The sequence below is a fragment of the Leptonotus elevatus genome, chromosome 17, assembly GCF_054856555.1.
Source record: "Leptonotus elevatus isolate MCC_2025b chromosome 17, RoL_Lele_1.0, whole genome shotgun sequence".
NCBI lineage: Eukaryota > Metazoa > Chordata > Actinopteri > Syngnathiformes > Syngnathidae > Leptonotus > Leptonotus elevatus.
This window is the reverse complement of record NC_141255.1, coordinates 1882855-1899324: the sequence shown is the minus strand read 5'-3', so window position 1 is coordinate 1899324 and position 16470 is coordinate 1882855. Positions and strand designations below refer to the sequence as shown.

The window sequence follows — 16470 nt, the reverse complement described above, 5'->3', positions numbered from 1 at the left end:
GCCCCGTGTGCCAAAGAGATAAAACCTCACGCTTCCATTTTGACTGACAGGTCAACACACACACACACACACACGCACGCGCACACACGGAATACATTACATACAAAAAACATTAATTATTAATTTTTATAATAAGGATTACGTTTATAAATAATTATATTCATTATATATTATTTTAATAAATAAATGAATTGATTAATTAATTTTAAATATATATATTTTTTACATTATTAATGTATTATGATAACTATACAATCACTTATTTGTTATTTATATTATATAAATGATTTATATTTAATTTATTAGTAGAAACATTATATTAATAATGAACTATTCTAAGTAAGTATTATTGTTATTATGTTATTGGACCAGGAACTAGAGAAGTTCCTGGAAATTTAGGTGAAAATGCAGCTACACGTTACATTTGCACTGCAGGCCGTCAACAAGCAGCCATTCATGTCTGAACTGCTGGCAACAAAAGTGAGTACACCCCTAAGTGAAAATTGGACAAATACTCCATGTGGCTTGTTTAAAACAGTCATATAGACAAATGAAGAAGAGACAATTGTGCGTTAGCATTAAGCTAGCGGGGCGATTCTTAAAACTGCTTTTGTGTCTCTAGTTTGCACACGCATGGTAATAAATAAATAAATAAATAAATAAATAAATAAATAAATAAATAATGGCAGGCAACCAGTTCAGGGTGTACCCCGCCTACTGCACGAAGCCAGGTGGGATAGGCTCCAGCGGCCCCGCGACCCTTGTGAGGACTAAGCGGTTAAGAAAATGGATGGATGGATAAATAAATAAATAAATAAGACAAATGATGCATCATTAAAAATTTATACGTCAGTTCAAGTTGATTATTCATAATTTTCCCTTTTATTGACAGATAATACAGAAAGTCAATCTACCAAGCATGGGATTAAACAGCAGGGACGGCAGGGGGGGAGGGGTTGTGATGGCGATAGGGTTTGGTGGTGGGGTGGGTTGGTGAGTCCAATTGGACTTTCTTCAAATGTCACCAACATCTGTTTCATATTTATAGCGGCGGCGGCGGCGGCGGCGGCGGCGGCGGCGGCGGCGGCGATGCCCCCCTGCAACACGCCGAAGATTCTATCGCCGCCTCGGATTACCGCCATGCATAATTTATAAGGCTAATCTTTCCACCAAAGGCAAACCTCTTGAAAGGGCGGAATAGATGACGACGGCAAAATGTTGTTGTTTTTTTAAACATATATTTTTCTTTAGCAGATTTTGATGACGCCGCCTGTGGATTAGATTGTAAACAATTGTGGATTTCGCACGTCTTTTAAAAAAGAAGATCGTGCAAGATGGCACGTTAGCTGTGGTGGATTATTTTGTGTTTAGACTGCAGGAACTAACTTTGGAGAGGTCCAAATTCAGTTTTTTTTTGCCCAAGTTTTTCGCTCATTTTTGAAAAAAACAACATTGTTAGCATGTTAGCTTTGGTCCTGTTTTGAATCGCTGAATTGACAAAATATTTTTTGAAGAAATAAATTTTTGGTGTGGTCTTTAGGATTATTAGGAGGATTATCTTCTGTAGATTAGATTAGGAACAATTGTGGATTTTGTAAAGTAAAAGTGCCAAAATATTTGTGTTTAATGATAACCTGATGATTAGCTCTGCAGCTGACTTGACATTTAAAATAATATTTGGTGTGGATTACCTGCTGTAGGTTAGATTAGGAACAATTTGAGATTTTGCCCTTCTGAAAAAATGATGAAAGTCCGAGATAAGATCATTAGCATGCTAGCGCTGGCGCTCGATAGACTGTCTGATACGATAGTTTTGCATGAAAATATATTTTTTGAAGAATACGATGTTTTTGGTGTGGTCATTAACAGGATTACACGCTGAGGTTTAGATAAGAAACAATTAGGGATCTTGCCCCTTTCTTAAAAAAAGGTCCAAGATAAACTCATTAGCTCGTATGACGTGACAATTTTTCCAGCGCATTTTGGACAGCGTGGCCTTTTTTTTAAATTTTTATTAGTCATATTTTGGTGCCGTCTTCAAATCACGCTTCTTAATCCTCGCAGGGGGGGAAAGCGGCGCTTTTTAATTCGCCGATGGTGCGATAAGAACGCCGTCGCCGAGCGTCGCCGGCCTCCGACGAGGAGGAGCAGGGGGAAAAAAGCGATTTACACGTAGATGAATCGTGCTTACAAGATGGAACCCGGGGCGTCTAAATTTCCTATCTGTCATTTCGCACCCCCCCACCCCCCCTCCATTGGTTCATGTTTTCCCAACCTCCTCCCTCCCTCCCCCCCCCTCCCTCCTCCCATTACCCTTGCTGATTGCAATCTTTAAGCGCCATTGGGCCCACTGCTTCTGCACTTTTTAATCTGCCTTTAATCCCATAGATTTTAAATATTCCCCGGCTCCCGGAGACTGCAGGCAATTAACTGCCCTTCTGATGCTCTCCTTATCACTCGCCTCCTTGTATCTCTCTGAAGCAGCCTGGAGACACTGCCAGGCCTGACAAATAATACCCACATTTACGGCGGGGGCCGGAGGGGAGCGCGCGCGCCGCCACCGCACACGCGCGGCCGCCGCCGCCGCCGCCATCGCCGCCGCATTCTAAACAGGTATTTGGTAAACATATCATACCGAGGAGGAAATGCGCCCAAAGACTTTTTCCCCCCAGGCGGGGAGTCGCGTGTGCGCGTGTGTTTGCCTTCCGAGCTGAGACAAAAGATGCGAGGTGGACCCGGCATGCTAAAGCACACACTTTCATGTCGCTAAAGCAAAATATTAGAAACGCTTCAACACTGCAACCTGCGATTGACAAACAACAAAAAATCCATTCAGATGATAAGCCGACATCATTCACGCAAAAAAGTCAAACTACCTTGTTAATCTGTCCATTATTTTTATAATTTCAAATGGACATAAATTGATTATGATTCACTGACTGCTTTGGTTCATAACGTCCGTCAGATAATCTGCAAAAATGTTGATAATTGTTTCCCAGAGTAGCAAAGCAGATGTGATTCAACAGAAATAATCAGACAGGTTTCATGGCAGATTACAGGAAAACGGAGAATATTTAATATTGAGAGGCTGAAATTCCAACGATTTGGTGTTGATTAATCGGAAATATGATAAATTGTTGATTGATCCAAACCTCCAGCTAAAATATTGTATATACTCCCTCCATCCCCCGAACTCTATTAAGAGCTAACTGCAGTTGTGCTGGTCGCAAATCCAGGTCCGAAAAGTAAAAAAATAACTGCCACAGTTTGGCTTTAGGCCCTAATGCTAGCTAGCTAGCTAGCTGGCTCCTTAGCAGGTAAACCAGCACCATGGGAGCTAGCTAAGAAGCTAGCTAGCTAGCACCTGAGGTAAACAAACACCATGGGAACTAGCTAGGGAGCTAGCTAGCTAGCACCTGAAAGTAAAAACCCTGCCACAGTTCGGCTTAAGCCCCTTAATCCTAGCAGGTAAACAAGCATTTGGGAGGTAGCTAGGGAGCTAGTTAGCACCTGGGGCTAAAGCCAAACTGTGCCAGGGTTTTTACTTTCCGGACCTAGCGATCAATGCTAACCCTCAGCTAGCCACAATGTAGCCCACATCCCCAAAACAAAACAACCATGTGGCAGTGATGTCGCAAAATGGTGTCTAGCTGTTCAAATGCTAGCCACGACATTGTGGTGATGTCACTTTTTTTTTTTTTTTTGAAACATCATCGTTCCCAGAGAGTGATTGATGCGCACATCACAAACACAACTTGGACGATGATGATGATGATGATGATGATGATGATGATTTCCCCCATTGACATCCAACCTTCGCCATGCAGCTGCAGCGTTGGATTACACACACGCCATTAAAATCACATTCAATTAGCCACCCAGAAATTGCAGAAGCGGCGGCGGCTAATGGACGAGCTCGTCAAAAACTCTGATTGCAAACGCACGCAGCGGGATAATTAAGAAAATAAATGTACGCTTTAGCCACGTGCCACCTCGCCGATGATAAAAAATTAAATAAAAAAAGCGCTCTGGCAACAATGCATTGCAGGATTAAGAAGCCAAAGCTGTCAATCATCGACAAATGATCTCTGACATCATCATGGAGGAGACGCATGCGTGTGCGCGGTCGTAAAACGGAATAAAAGAATAAAGTCGCAACTGAACTTCATTAATATGACGGAGTAGGAAGAATATACGCCATTATTGTCAAATGATGTGCGTGTATATTCATTTCTTAAGGTTTGTGAAAACTGAAGCAAATTTTTGTTAGCCCGTCAATGACGTTTTGCATTGTGTGTTAGCATTATGCTATGCTCTTTTATGTGTTTTACAGGACATGCACATCCAAACACGAAAATGATCTTTTTATTGTACATTTACAACTGAGAAATGTGCGATTAATTGGCGATTAATCACAATTTAATTAATCAAATCATGCAATTCATCGACTGACATCCGTAAGGTAACGAAATAAATTGCTTTTATAAAGTGGAATTAAGATGAAGCTTTCACTCACGCACGCGCACGAGAGTATTTGTGTGTTGATGTATGCCTTTAAGGGGTGTGGCCTAGCAACTGAGGTAGGAGCCATGTGGTTACGTCACAGTCATGCGTGCTCCATGTTTTCATTTGCATTTGTGCATCTTGCCATTCATCTCATTCAATACGTTTATTTATTAATTTTTTAATCGGACGTGTCTGTTTTTGTTTCAAACCGGACAGCAACTTGATATTTTGTGTGTTTTTGTGCGTTTCGGGAGGTTAATCTGAAGCAGAGAATTTTGGCTTTTTGGGGGAGTTTGGGGGGAGGGGGCAAAGGGTCCAAGGCTCAGCCTCCCGACAGTGGGCCGTGCCAGGTAGGACGGAGGCCAAGCGGCCCCTTCTTCTCATCCTGTTAAGACCCCAATTTCACACCTCGCTCCGGCCCCCGCGCAGCGTACAAGGAAGTGCAAAGACAAAGTGGTCACAGGTCGGCCATTTGGTGTCCTGTTCAATCAAGGCCTTGTTGTCAAGAAGCTGCTGGTGGAGATCGAGGGGAGGAGGCGGGGGGGGGGGGGGGGGGCTAAGCCAACCTCGCCCCCCTCCCACCCTACCCTGTCACAACCTACAACCCCCCCACACACCACACCACACCATACACACACACACGATGCGAATCCTCCCCCCTGGTTTCCGTGGCGACTGCTAAGCCCGAAGTTACGGTAAAGCTGGTGCGCCACTGAGCCCAGGGCAGGATTTGTGACAGAGAAATCACATCAGCCTATGCTGATTAACAATTCCATTCCACTCTGAGATTTAGAGGGAAAAAAAACTATCTTACATTTGGCTTTTTAATAGGAACGATCGCTATCTCAAATTGAGTCCCTGCAAACTTTAATAAAGGCTACAGGGTTGAGTGGCATTTTGCATGCTGATTTAGGCCCGATTGGCGGCTTTTGATGAGGGGGGGGGGGGGGGGGTTGCGATGGGTGTTGGGGGGCGCCACTATGTAAAGCGGTGCTCCCAGCGCTTTTCCACATCGCCGCTTCAAATGCGCGAGGATAAGAACATGAAAAAAAAAATAGCACTTCCATCTGCAATCTCCGGATTTCTCTCTCTCTGGCTGCCTGCCGCCTCACCAGCCACACAAATGATTGACTGCTGAATATGAATAAATGCAATAGAATGAAGAAGAGAGTGCGGATAAAAGAAGTCCTCTGCCGGACTTTTTCCTCTGGAGGTGAGACGTACCAAAAAAAAAAAAAAAAAAAAAAAAATTGAAGAAGAAGAAAGAAATGAAGGCAGAATGGTATTAGTGTCCAATATTCAGCATGCACAGAAAGGACCACAGGCGCTCCCACACAGCCCTTGCGAGTGTTTCGGCTGGGGATTGAGGGGCCTGATAATAAAAAATAATAAGAATAAAAAAGAAACACTTATCCCCTCGACAGCCCCCCACAAATCGACATCAGCATTAAAACTATTTATAGCCAGAGTTCAGCTTAATGGGATAATCAGCTGTATTTGTAAAGATATTGGATAATCCCAAATAGTTGATACGGGCACACAGATTTAAAACATTTTCATTAGAGGGGGGGGGGTCCGGAGGGCGGAGGGGCTTTTTACACGTCACTCAGCTCGCCGCTAAAGCCTCTCGAGACAATAGAAGAGGAGGCGTAATTCTGAAGGCGGTGGCCAAACATTGGGCCTCCATTGAGGGGGGGAAAGAGGGGGGGGGGGGTTGTAGTTTTGGGTTAATCGGTATTAATCTATAGAAGGGTGTCCAATTTACAGCCCAAGGGCCATAGCATATGCTACAGGGAAAAAAAGGGGAAAAAAGTGTGCTTCTGGAGAGGGTGATTGGGGGGGGGGGGTGGGGGGTCAAACCCTTGACATCTACAACAAACACTATTAACAATAAATTGGTTGTACGTAGAGATTCTCTCGATATTGTTGCTGTTATAAGGAAACATTGTAAGTCCAAATATGGTCACTTTTCACAAAACCACTATTACGTCATCTGTTGTTTTTACGTATTATTAATCAATTTAAAGTGTTTAAAAATGGCTCGAGAACAAGTTGATCAACGCTTTTGGACGCTGGAACAATCGGAGAAATATCGTATGACACTCCGCGGGCGCCACGCAGCATTACGTCACCTCAAGATTCAAAGTCGGAATGTTCATTGGAGAAGAATGAATGAAAACAAGTTGGATGCATTTGAGTTAGCATCTTGCTAATGCTTTGGTGCAGTGGGAACGGCGGGTCAGTCACTAAGGTAAATTTGCTGCTTCTTCTTTATTTTTTTATTTTTTTTATGACATCACTCATGGCTCTCTTGAACAAGAGCTTGGGAAGATGATGTAATCAACAGTCGTTTGTTTTTTGTGGAAGGCCTTTTGTCTGATCGGATTTTAGTGAGTGATTTGATTAAGGGTGGTTTTCAAGTGGTGTTATGTTGACTGAATGATCTTGAATGATGTGAAAATGGCACCTTTTTGATTTCCTGAAACGTAGTCTCTTGGAGACGCGAGGATTCTGCCTACAGCGAAGACGCAAAGAAACCAAAAATGCAACAACATTTCCCCCCAGTGAATAAAGATAAATCCATTTCAGAAGCCAAAATGGCGGGCACCGCTTTCAAGATCGACAGCTTAGTAGAGATCGCTCTTTTTGGTTTCTTAACTATTACAGAAAAAGCTGCGATGAAGCCATTTCTCAAAATGAAGATGTCGTAAACCAATCGGAAATAGCATGAAGGATCGCATTTAGTGCGTTTTGTGACTTTCAAGCTGAAGAATGTCAGCAGCGGCCCTTGCGTCCTTCCATTTTTCTGTATGCGGTCCTCGGAGAAAAGGTTTTTACACCAACGCTCACTTCCCGATGGAGATGAAAAGTGTCGTTGGGGAACAGGGGGAAGTTTGTCATTGCCTTACATGAGACGCAGGCTACTGGGTGGAGGGGGGGGGGGGGGTGCTGGGGGGGGGGCTTGCAGGGACCACAGCCAGTGGAAGGCATCCAAAGGGATCAGTGAGTCAGGCCTGCTGCCAGTGCCTGGCACCCAAACACGGAATCCCTCATATTCCCAGCAGGGAGGACCGAGTCCGTCAGGTAACAGGACCTGAACATGGACACCTGCCAAAGGATGAGGATGAGAAGAAGGACACAGAGGAAAAGAAGCAATAGGAATAGCAAAAAAGGCAAAGGAGAAGCAAAGGCACAAAGTGGAGAAGGAGAGGGAAAATGAACGTGGAGGGGGACGAAAAAGAAGAAGAAGAAGAAAAAGAAGGAATAGGAATAGCAAAAAGGCAAAGGAGAAGCAAAGACACAAAGTGGAGAAAGAGAGGGATAATGAACGTGGAGGAGGACGAAAAAGAAGATTTTTTGATTTTGATTTTGAAAAAATGACATTTATTTGCCGCACTTATTTACATTCTTTTTCATAACACACAGCTCGGCAAAATCAATTAAATAAATAGATAAAAAATAAAAATAAAATGCTTTTACATCAGAACATCACTAACGAAGAAGAAGTAGAAGAAGAAGAGGAGGAGGAGGAGGAGGAGGAGCGGGGGAAGAAAAAGAAGAGGAGGAGGAAGAGGAGGAAAAGGAAGAAGAAAATGATGAAGAAGAAGAAGACGAAGACGAAAAAGAAAAAGTAGAAGAAGAGGCGGAGGAGGAAGAAGAGGAAGCGGAATAGGAAGAAGGAGAAAAAGAAGAAGAAGAAGAAAAAGAAGGAATAGGAATAGCAAAAAGGCAAAGGAGAAGCAAAGGCACAAAGTGGAGAAGGAGAGGGAAAATGAACGTGGAGGGGGACGAAAAAGAAGAAGAAGAAAAAGAAGGAATAGGAATAGCAAAAAGGCAAAGGAGAAGCAAAGGCACAAAGTGGAGAAAGAGAGGGAAAATGAACGTGGAGGAGGACGAAAAAGAAGATTTTTTGATTTTGATTTTGAAAAAATGACATTTATTTGCCGCACTTATTTACATTCTTTTTCATAACACACAGCTCGGCAAAATCAATTAAATAAATAGATAAAAAATAAAAATAAAATGCTTTTACATCAGAACATCACTAACGAAGAAGAAGTAGAAGAAGAAGAGGAGGAGGAGGAGGAGGAGGAGCGGGGGAAGAAAAAGAAGAGGAGGAGGAAGAGGAGGAAAAGGAAGAAGAAAATGATGAAGAAGAAGAAGACGAAGACGAAAAAGAAAAAGTAGAAGAAGAGGCGGAGGAGGAAGAAGAGGAAGCGGAATAGGAAGAAGGAGAAAAAGAAGAAGAAGAAGAAAAAGAAGGAATAGGAATAGCAAAAAGGCAAAGGAGAAGCAAAGGCACAAAGTGGAGAAGGAGAGGGAAAATGAACGTGGAGGGGGACGAAAAAGAAGAAGAAGAAAAAGAAGGAATAGGAATAGCAAAAAGGCAAAGGAGAAGCAAAGGCACAAAGTGGAGAAAGAGAGGGAAAATGAACGTGGAGGGGGACGAAAAAGAAGAAGAAGAAGAAAGAAGGAGGTGGTAAGGGACAAGAAGAAGGAGAAAATGGAGGAGCAGAAAAAGGAAAACCAGCAGATGAAGAAAAGAAAGGAGACGCAAGAGAAGAAGTGGAAGAAGAAAGAAGGAGGTGGTAAGAGACAAGAAGAAGGAGAAAATGGAGGAGCAGAAAAAGGAAAACCAGCAGATGAAGAAAAGAAAGGAGACGGAAGAGAAGAAGTGGAAGAAGAAAGAAGGAGGTGGTAAGAGACAAGAAGAAGGAGAAAATGGAGGAGCAGAAAAAGGAAAACCAGCAGATGAAGAAAAGAAAGGAGACGCAAGAGAAGAAGTGGAAGAAGAAAGAAGGAGGTGGTAAGAGACAAGAAGAAGGAGAAAATCGAGGAGCAGAAAAAGGAAAACCAGCAGATGAAGAAAAGAAAGGAGACGCAAGAGAAGAAGTGGAAGAAGAAAGAAGGAGGTGGTAAGAGACAAGAAGAAGGAGAAAATGGAGGAGCAGAAAAAGGAAAACCAGCAGATGAAGAAAAGAAAGGAGACGCAAGAGAAGAAGTGGAAGAAGAAAGAAGGAGGTGGTAAGAGACAAGAAGAAGGAGAAAATGGAGGAGCAGAAAAAGGAAAACCAGCAGATGAAGAAAAGAAAGGAGACGGAAGAGAAGAAGTGGAAGAAGAAAGAAGGAGGTGGTAAGAGACAAGAAGAAGGAGAAAATCGAGGAGCAGAAAAAGGAAAACCAGCAGATGAAGAAAAGAAAGGAGACGCAAGAGAAGAAGTGGAAGAAGAAAGAAGGAGGTGGTAAGAGACAAGAAGAAGGAGAAAATCGAGGAGCAGAAAAAGGAAAACCAGCAGATGAAGAAAAGAAAGGAGACGCAAGAGAAGAAGTGGAAGAAGAAAGAAGGAGGTGGTAAGAGACAAGAAGAAGGAGAAAATGGAGGAGCAGAAAAAGGAAAACCAGCAGATGAAGAAAAGAAAGGAGACGCAAGAGAAGAAGTGGAAGAAGAAAGAAGGAGGTGGTAAGAGACAAGAAGAAGGAGAAAATGGAGGAGCAGAAAAAGGAAAACCAGCAGATGAAGAAAAGAAAGGAGACGGAAGAGAAGAAGTGGAAGAAGAAAGAAGGAGGTGGTAAGAGACAAGAAGAAGGAGAAAATCGAGGAGCAGAAAAAGGAAAACCAGCAGATGAAGAAAAGAAAGGAGACGCAAGAGAAGAAGCGGAAGGTGATGGAAAAGACAAATGAGAATGAAAAGGAAGACGAGTCGAAGGCTACGGGGACATTTGCGTTGAAGGACACGCTAAGTGAAGCCAGCCAAGTCCCTGGGTAGCTCGATGCGGACAAGGAGGTTGCGGAGCGAGACCCCGTCCCAGCCGGCTGATAAGATGCTATCGTGTGCCCTCTAAGCACTTGAAAGCCACTTTAGCAGATGACTGCAGCCATTAGCATGAAAAGTCAAAGATAGCGGATTAATAGCGAGCAGCCGTATTGATTTCACCGCTTGCTTCTTCTTCTTCTCCTGTCAATACTTGCGGTGCCGCGGACCCCGGGCGAGCCATTCCGGTGTTTTGTGGCCCCCTGCTGCTGGTGGGCACGGCCCGGCGCTATCTTGGCTTCCGCAGGCAGGCCCCATCCTTTAAGAGGCTCGCCTCTTATCTACTGATGTTATTCAATTGTTGCGGGGGACAATCTGGCCCATTAGTCCGCCGTGTTAAATAATGCATCCGCCTTATCTCGTCCCGTACGTGCGCGTGTGTCCTTTTTTAACATTATTAGTAACCGAGCGGCATAAAAAGGCAGCGCAAACAAAACACACACCGACCCTTTCTAATGAAGCGTGCTTTATCTGCTTTTTATGAGAAAGGACAACAAGAAGCGGAAACGGCAGATAAAAATGCATCCGCGGGTCTGATCGATCCGGAGGATGAGGATGGCCAACGCCGGCCATCGGCGCGTATGACCGCGTTGCTATGAGACACCGGGGAGAAGAAGAAGAAGAAAAAAAAAAAAAAGCCAAGGGGGGGAACAGCGAGAGGGAGGATGTAAGGGCGGCGAGATAACCGCCATGTCTTCAGTCACAGATTTACAGGCCATTGCACTGTCGCTTATCAGTCACGTTATTGAGCGCCGCCGCCGCCGCCGCCGCGTAGCATTAAAAATTCTGCTTAGATTTCACAAAAACCAAATTGCGCAAGGTAATCAACGCCGCTTCCAAATGGATCCACGCTCGTTCTTGCAAGGCATATAAAAAAAGAAGAAGAAGAAAAAAAAAACGGGTCTCAGTCATAAGTCGCTATCTTTATTGTACGCTAGCGCAGCAAAGCTTAATAATCGCTCGCACGCACCCAGGACCATTTGGTGCTTTTTGGCTTTACGACTCGAACCTCTCTCGATTTTCTTTTTACTGCTTCATTATCCCGTCCGTGGGGCTTTCAAGTCCTCCTGAGGCGCTGCTTCCTCACGTGGCTTTCTTCTCCCGCAATTTCCCAACCAACCACAAATCAAGTTCCAATCGTGATAGCCTTAGTTTGACAATTTGGAAACATGCCAATGTATTTTTTGGTCAAATGCGAGTAAATAATTGCCTGAAGGTAACATTAGGGTCTTTGAGGGATACGTAAGGGTTCTTACAATAGGTCTCGATCTGTGCCCACAGAGGAGAGTGCTAGGTTTGAAGGCCTGTAAAAAAAGACTTAAGAATTACGACTGAACTGGACGAGCCATTTACCGGGTCAAGATGAGCTCAATTGCATACACAGCAATGGCAACGTGTGATTTCTCGGTCAGGTATTTTCAAGACGCCGATTTTTTTTCTCTTCGAAGCAAGCAGAGGGGGGCTTTAATTTCTTTCGTGAAGGGTATCGTCACTCCCTCACAAAAACAAAGGAAATGCACGCCTCACTCGCTTCAACTGCTCGTCAGCAAAACCGAAGTTTTGGGACATTGTTCCCGTCAAGCAGGGTAAGAATGAATTTTATATTACCGCATAGTTTCAATGCTTTGTTGGCATTAAGAGTAAATAGTAAGTCAACCAACGCGCGGACGGTTAGCTACCCGGTTAGCTATCGTTAGCCTTTGGCTAAAAACAACAATGGAAAACATTACTTTTAGTGCAGGCACTTTTCTGGTAATTTGGGAGGGATTCAACTGGTTGTGTCGTCTTCCACAAAGTTTGATCCAACGCAGACATTCTTCTTAGTTGTTAGAGGGTTTAGAGAAGGGAATCGACCGGACACGGTTATTTCTCTTGCACAAGCAGAAGAACAGATGGCAAGTCGCATTTGTCCGTTTTTGCGCATTTTCAGTAAATTCGCTTAAAAATTTTGAAACAAATGGATGGAAACCGGACGAGTGAAGTCTAGAACTATCTGAAGGATTGTGTTTGGACCGTGTGGTTCAGGCGGGAACATCCATCTACCTTTTTTTGACCTGGGAAAAATACTTGGAGTTTGGTAGGATACAAGATTGTAGATTTTAATTTCTGTCCCTCAACAGGTTTTTGAGCAAAAAGCTAACTTTCTAAACATATAACATTTCAGTCTTAGGGTTGAAGGTTAAAACTTCCGCCATAAGAAGATCCCTAGGGTAGAGATGATGCCTTCACGCACCCACTGACATTTCGCCACCGCATGATGCAAACAAAGAACCAAGTTGAGCTCTCAGAAGGATCGACTTGCATCTCCAAAAATGCGATCCCCCACCGTCGTCCTCGCCGCAGCTTCCTGGCAGCCTCGCTATCTGGCTGGCCTTTCCCCATCGCCTCGTCACGCGGCTCTGCGGCAACCGTTAGCCCGCTAGCACGCTCTCGCCGCCTGGTCCCCGCCGGGCCCCGGGGCTTCTCCAAAATCAGAGGGCCCGAGCGGGAGCCGGCGCTAATCCGAGCAGCGACTGGAGCTCAGTGTAATCACACGGCTAATTCACAGGCGGACGGCGGCGAGGCAATCCGTGACGGACGTTTTTTGTGGGGCTAAGAATGAGCTCCCCCTAGCGAGGCGCGAGGTGGAGGGAGCGGGGGTGGGGGGGTTGGGGGGCTCGGTGAAAAGATGGCCCGGCCGGCACGAGGCGAGATGCGGCGGGAATAGATGAATAGCAGAGCAGGCGCTCCCAGATAGGAGCAGGAAGTAAGTGTAAGAAATGTTGGGCGCACTCCGCAAAGAAGAAAGATCTTTTGTGGGGGCGCCATGACTCAATAAGGACCCCCGATGAAAGGCTCCTCATTCATTAGGATAAGAAAACCTCTGCCTGCGTACACCTTTTCTCTCAAGGCTGCCATCCACGACACCTTGGGAGACGTGTTCCGTCTCAGCTCAGCAGGCCAAGTCATTACATTCCCACGCCGGCGGGAATTAACTCCCGCTTTGATTTCCTCATCCCGCATAGGAAAACAAGTGCCGGCACTTTGGCGGGCGCGTGACCTCAGGGTGTCCTCTGGCCTCATGGCAGTCATCCGTAGAGATGGCGGATTGGGACGCCACTGGACGAGAGCCTTTAATCTTAAATTGTCCATCAGCTATATTTTGGGGACGTTTCTTTTCTGGTCAGAAAAGAAAAAGCCCACAACGGCAATTCGGGGTCAAATGAAGACTCCCGCCCCGCAGAGGCACTCCAAAACAAAAACAGCCAGGAAGTCCGTTTTTTGATTCCGTCAAGACATTTCGGACAACTGTATGCTTGGGAACACTCGCTTGCAAAAAAAAGATCGCGTGCTTGAACGCATCTGGCGCGGAGGTACCAAACACACGCACGCACGCTCGATGAAAACAATGCCACCAAATTGGACTGACACCAAAACTGTTGGTGGCACCTGGCGGCATGGAGACATGTTCCCTCTTGTTCTGCCATAGCAACCCTCTCCAGCGTGTAACTGAACACACACACACACACACACACACACACACACACACACACACACACACACACACACACACACACACACACACACACACACACACACACACACACACACACACACACACACACACACACACACACACACACACACACACACACACACACACACACACACACACACGGCAGTACATTGAGGAGGAGTGTGTGTGTGTGTGTGTGTATTACCTGTTTTAGTGTGGTGGCCACGCTTGGGGAAGGGGAAAAGGAGGTGGCTGCTAAGGGGGGGGGGGGGGGGTGCAAAATTAAGCTGGCTGGCTGACGTTTTGCCAGCATTAAACACACACACACACACACACTTACAAAAAATGTCTTTTGTTCATGCCTGCCTCTCATTTCCTTTTAATCCTGCAGCCCCAATGAAAGTGTGTGTACTTCTTGCAGAGAATAATAGTGTGTATGTGTGTGTGTGTGTGTGTCATGAGTAATGATATGCAGGGAAGTGAGAAACGCACACTTGTGAGATTAGTGCCTTCACAAAATTGGCTGGTGTCAACATCTTTTCTGCACGCACACACACACACACACATCAATAAGGCAAATGGCGTGTGTGTGTGTGCGATATGTTTTAAGATGGCAGACAGGATGCACGTTGAATTTTAGCGTTGAATCTGGGCTTATTTGTTTCAGCTCGGTGTCCCTAATAAAGTGACTTAGTAGTGGGTTGTAAATAATAATAATAATAATAAAAAAAAAATTAGGGGTGTCAGGCGATTACAATTTTTAATCTCCATTGATGATGATTTCAATAGTTAAATCAATATTAATCGCAAATTATATATCTGTTCTAAATGTACAAAGAAATGCATAATAAAATATGTTTTCATACTCTTGTTAATATAAAAGTGGAAAAAAAGTTAAACTAATAGAAATATGGCTGTGTTTTTAGTCATTGATACAGTTATTTCATAATAATTCATAAAATTTAGTTTAAAAAAAAAAGTACTGTACTGTAAAAAACGAGTGATATTGATTTGTGTTGAGGGCATTTTTTCTGCCACTAGATGGCATAATTGCATTTGGAAGGCGTTGGTGACAGCTAAGTGCGTTTTTCTTTTCATATGAAGTAACTTGTGAAATTCTGCAAATTTTTAAAATTGTAAAATACAACTTGACCCCAGTCTCCACAAATATATGGATTATTATTACATTTATTACTGCTAAATTTTGACATGGATGTTTCTGCTGCGTTGCGATTGGATTTCCCCCAGTACAGGCTTTCCAAGTAATGGCCGCTCATTAATCACACGTAAAAAAAAAATAAAAATAAAAAAGAACAGAAATTTTAAATAACTCAAAATTAACACACACATTTTGACACCCCTAATAAAAATATTAATAAGCTGCTTTATGACATTCCCTAGCAATTATTATGTCCTTTTTCTTAATGACTTGAAAATGACGGGAAACCTCAAATCAAACCTACTGCAACACATTTCATGAGAATTAATTGACAAATATAACCAAGTTGATTCCCAAAAGAAAATATTTCTTTGCAGATGTCATACAACTGCACACTTCAAGGCAGCTTCTGATTGGACGATGCGGGTGTAACCAACGAGTCAAGTGGCATTTAAAATGTTCCATTCCAGACCAACCAAAACCCTGAAATACTCATCTGGTCTAATTTGAGCCATTTTGATATTTGCCAGCAATAATTTGAGCGACGTGAACCGAAACATACAAAATTGTGTGTGCAAGTGTTAAAGGGTTCTGGATTAGAACGCCAGCTCGAACCTTCAAGTGGTGCTAAAGGCTTGTTGGAGAGGTTTGTACATCCCCCTCTTGAGGTGGGTGAGAAGGAGGGGTGAGGTAGAGGGAGGGGCAGGGGTGCAAGGGGTGCAAGGGGTAGGGGTGGTAGGACTTCTTCTTGGTTCTTGTCCCTGACCCGTGTCTAAGTGGCGCTGCAATGTTTACCATGAGGAAGGAAGCTGTCAACTCTGTTTGCTCCCATCTCAGCATGGCGGACCTTAAGCCCCCCCCCCCCACACACACACACACACACTTGCAGACCAAGTGGAGTCAAGCTCAGAAATTCATCGTTGCTTCTTAAGTTCTGACATGAAATTCTGTTCAGTGACTCCTTTGCCGCTACATGTAAGATGTGTGTGTGTGTGTGTGTTTTTGTTTAACAATCTTTGTAGGTACCGACTTGTCCTTGTGGGGACATTTTGGTGGGCCCCACAAGTCCAGACCTCTTTTTGAGAATCAAGACTTCATTTTGGTGCACGCGTGTGTATGTGCGTGCGTGTGAGCGACAGGCCTCCCCAGCAAAGGCCCAGAGGTGACTGACGGGCCTTTTCTACTTGCGGTTTCGAGTTTCCTGCTGGTGCAAAAAGTCCAGGGAGCCACCGCCGCATTCCTGACCAGGTCATGAACTGACCACCTCTTTCACCACAGGACCACCACTCATCCCATCAAGCCACACTGCGGCCGCCAAACACTCCCCCCACACTCCCTCGAACCACCAGCCAGGTCGAGAAACATCACAGGCCGGCACAAACAGCCCTTACTGGATTACAAGTGGAAGGTACACCTCGAGCGGGTATCTGCAAATGGCGAGCCGGGTCCGGAACAAGTCGCAGGTCACAGACTGTGTGTGTACGCAGCTACAGTCT

At 44.5% G+C, this 16470-nt stretch overlaps 1 protein-coding gene across 1 annotated transcript in view; it reads right to left on the bottom strand.

The window, feature by feature from the left end:
- The window catches only part of LOC147159165 (peroxisomal succinyl-coenzyme A thioesterase-like), a 117811-nt gene that overhangs the window by 74707 nt on the left and 26634 nt on the right, over positions 1–16470 (bottom strand). The gene's annotated exons all lie outside the window — the stretch shown is intronic.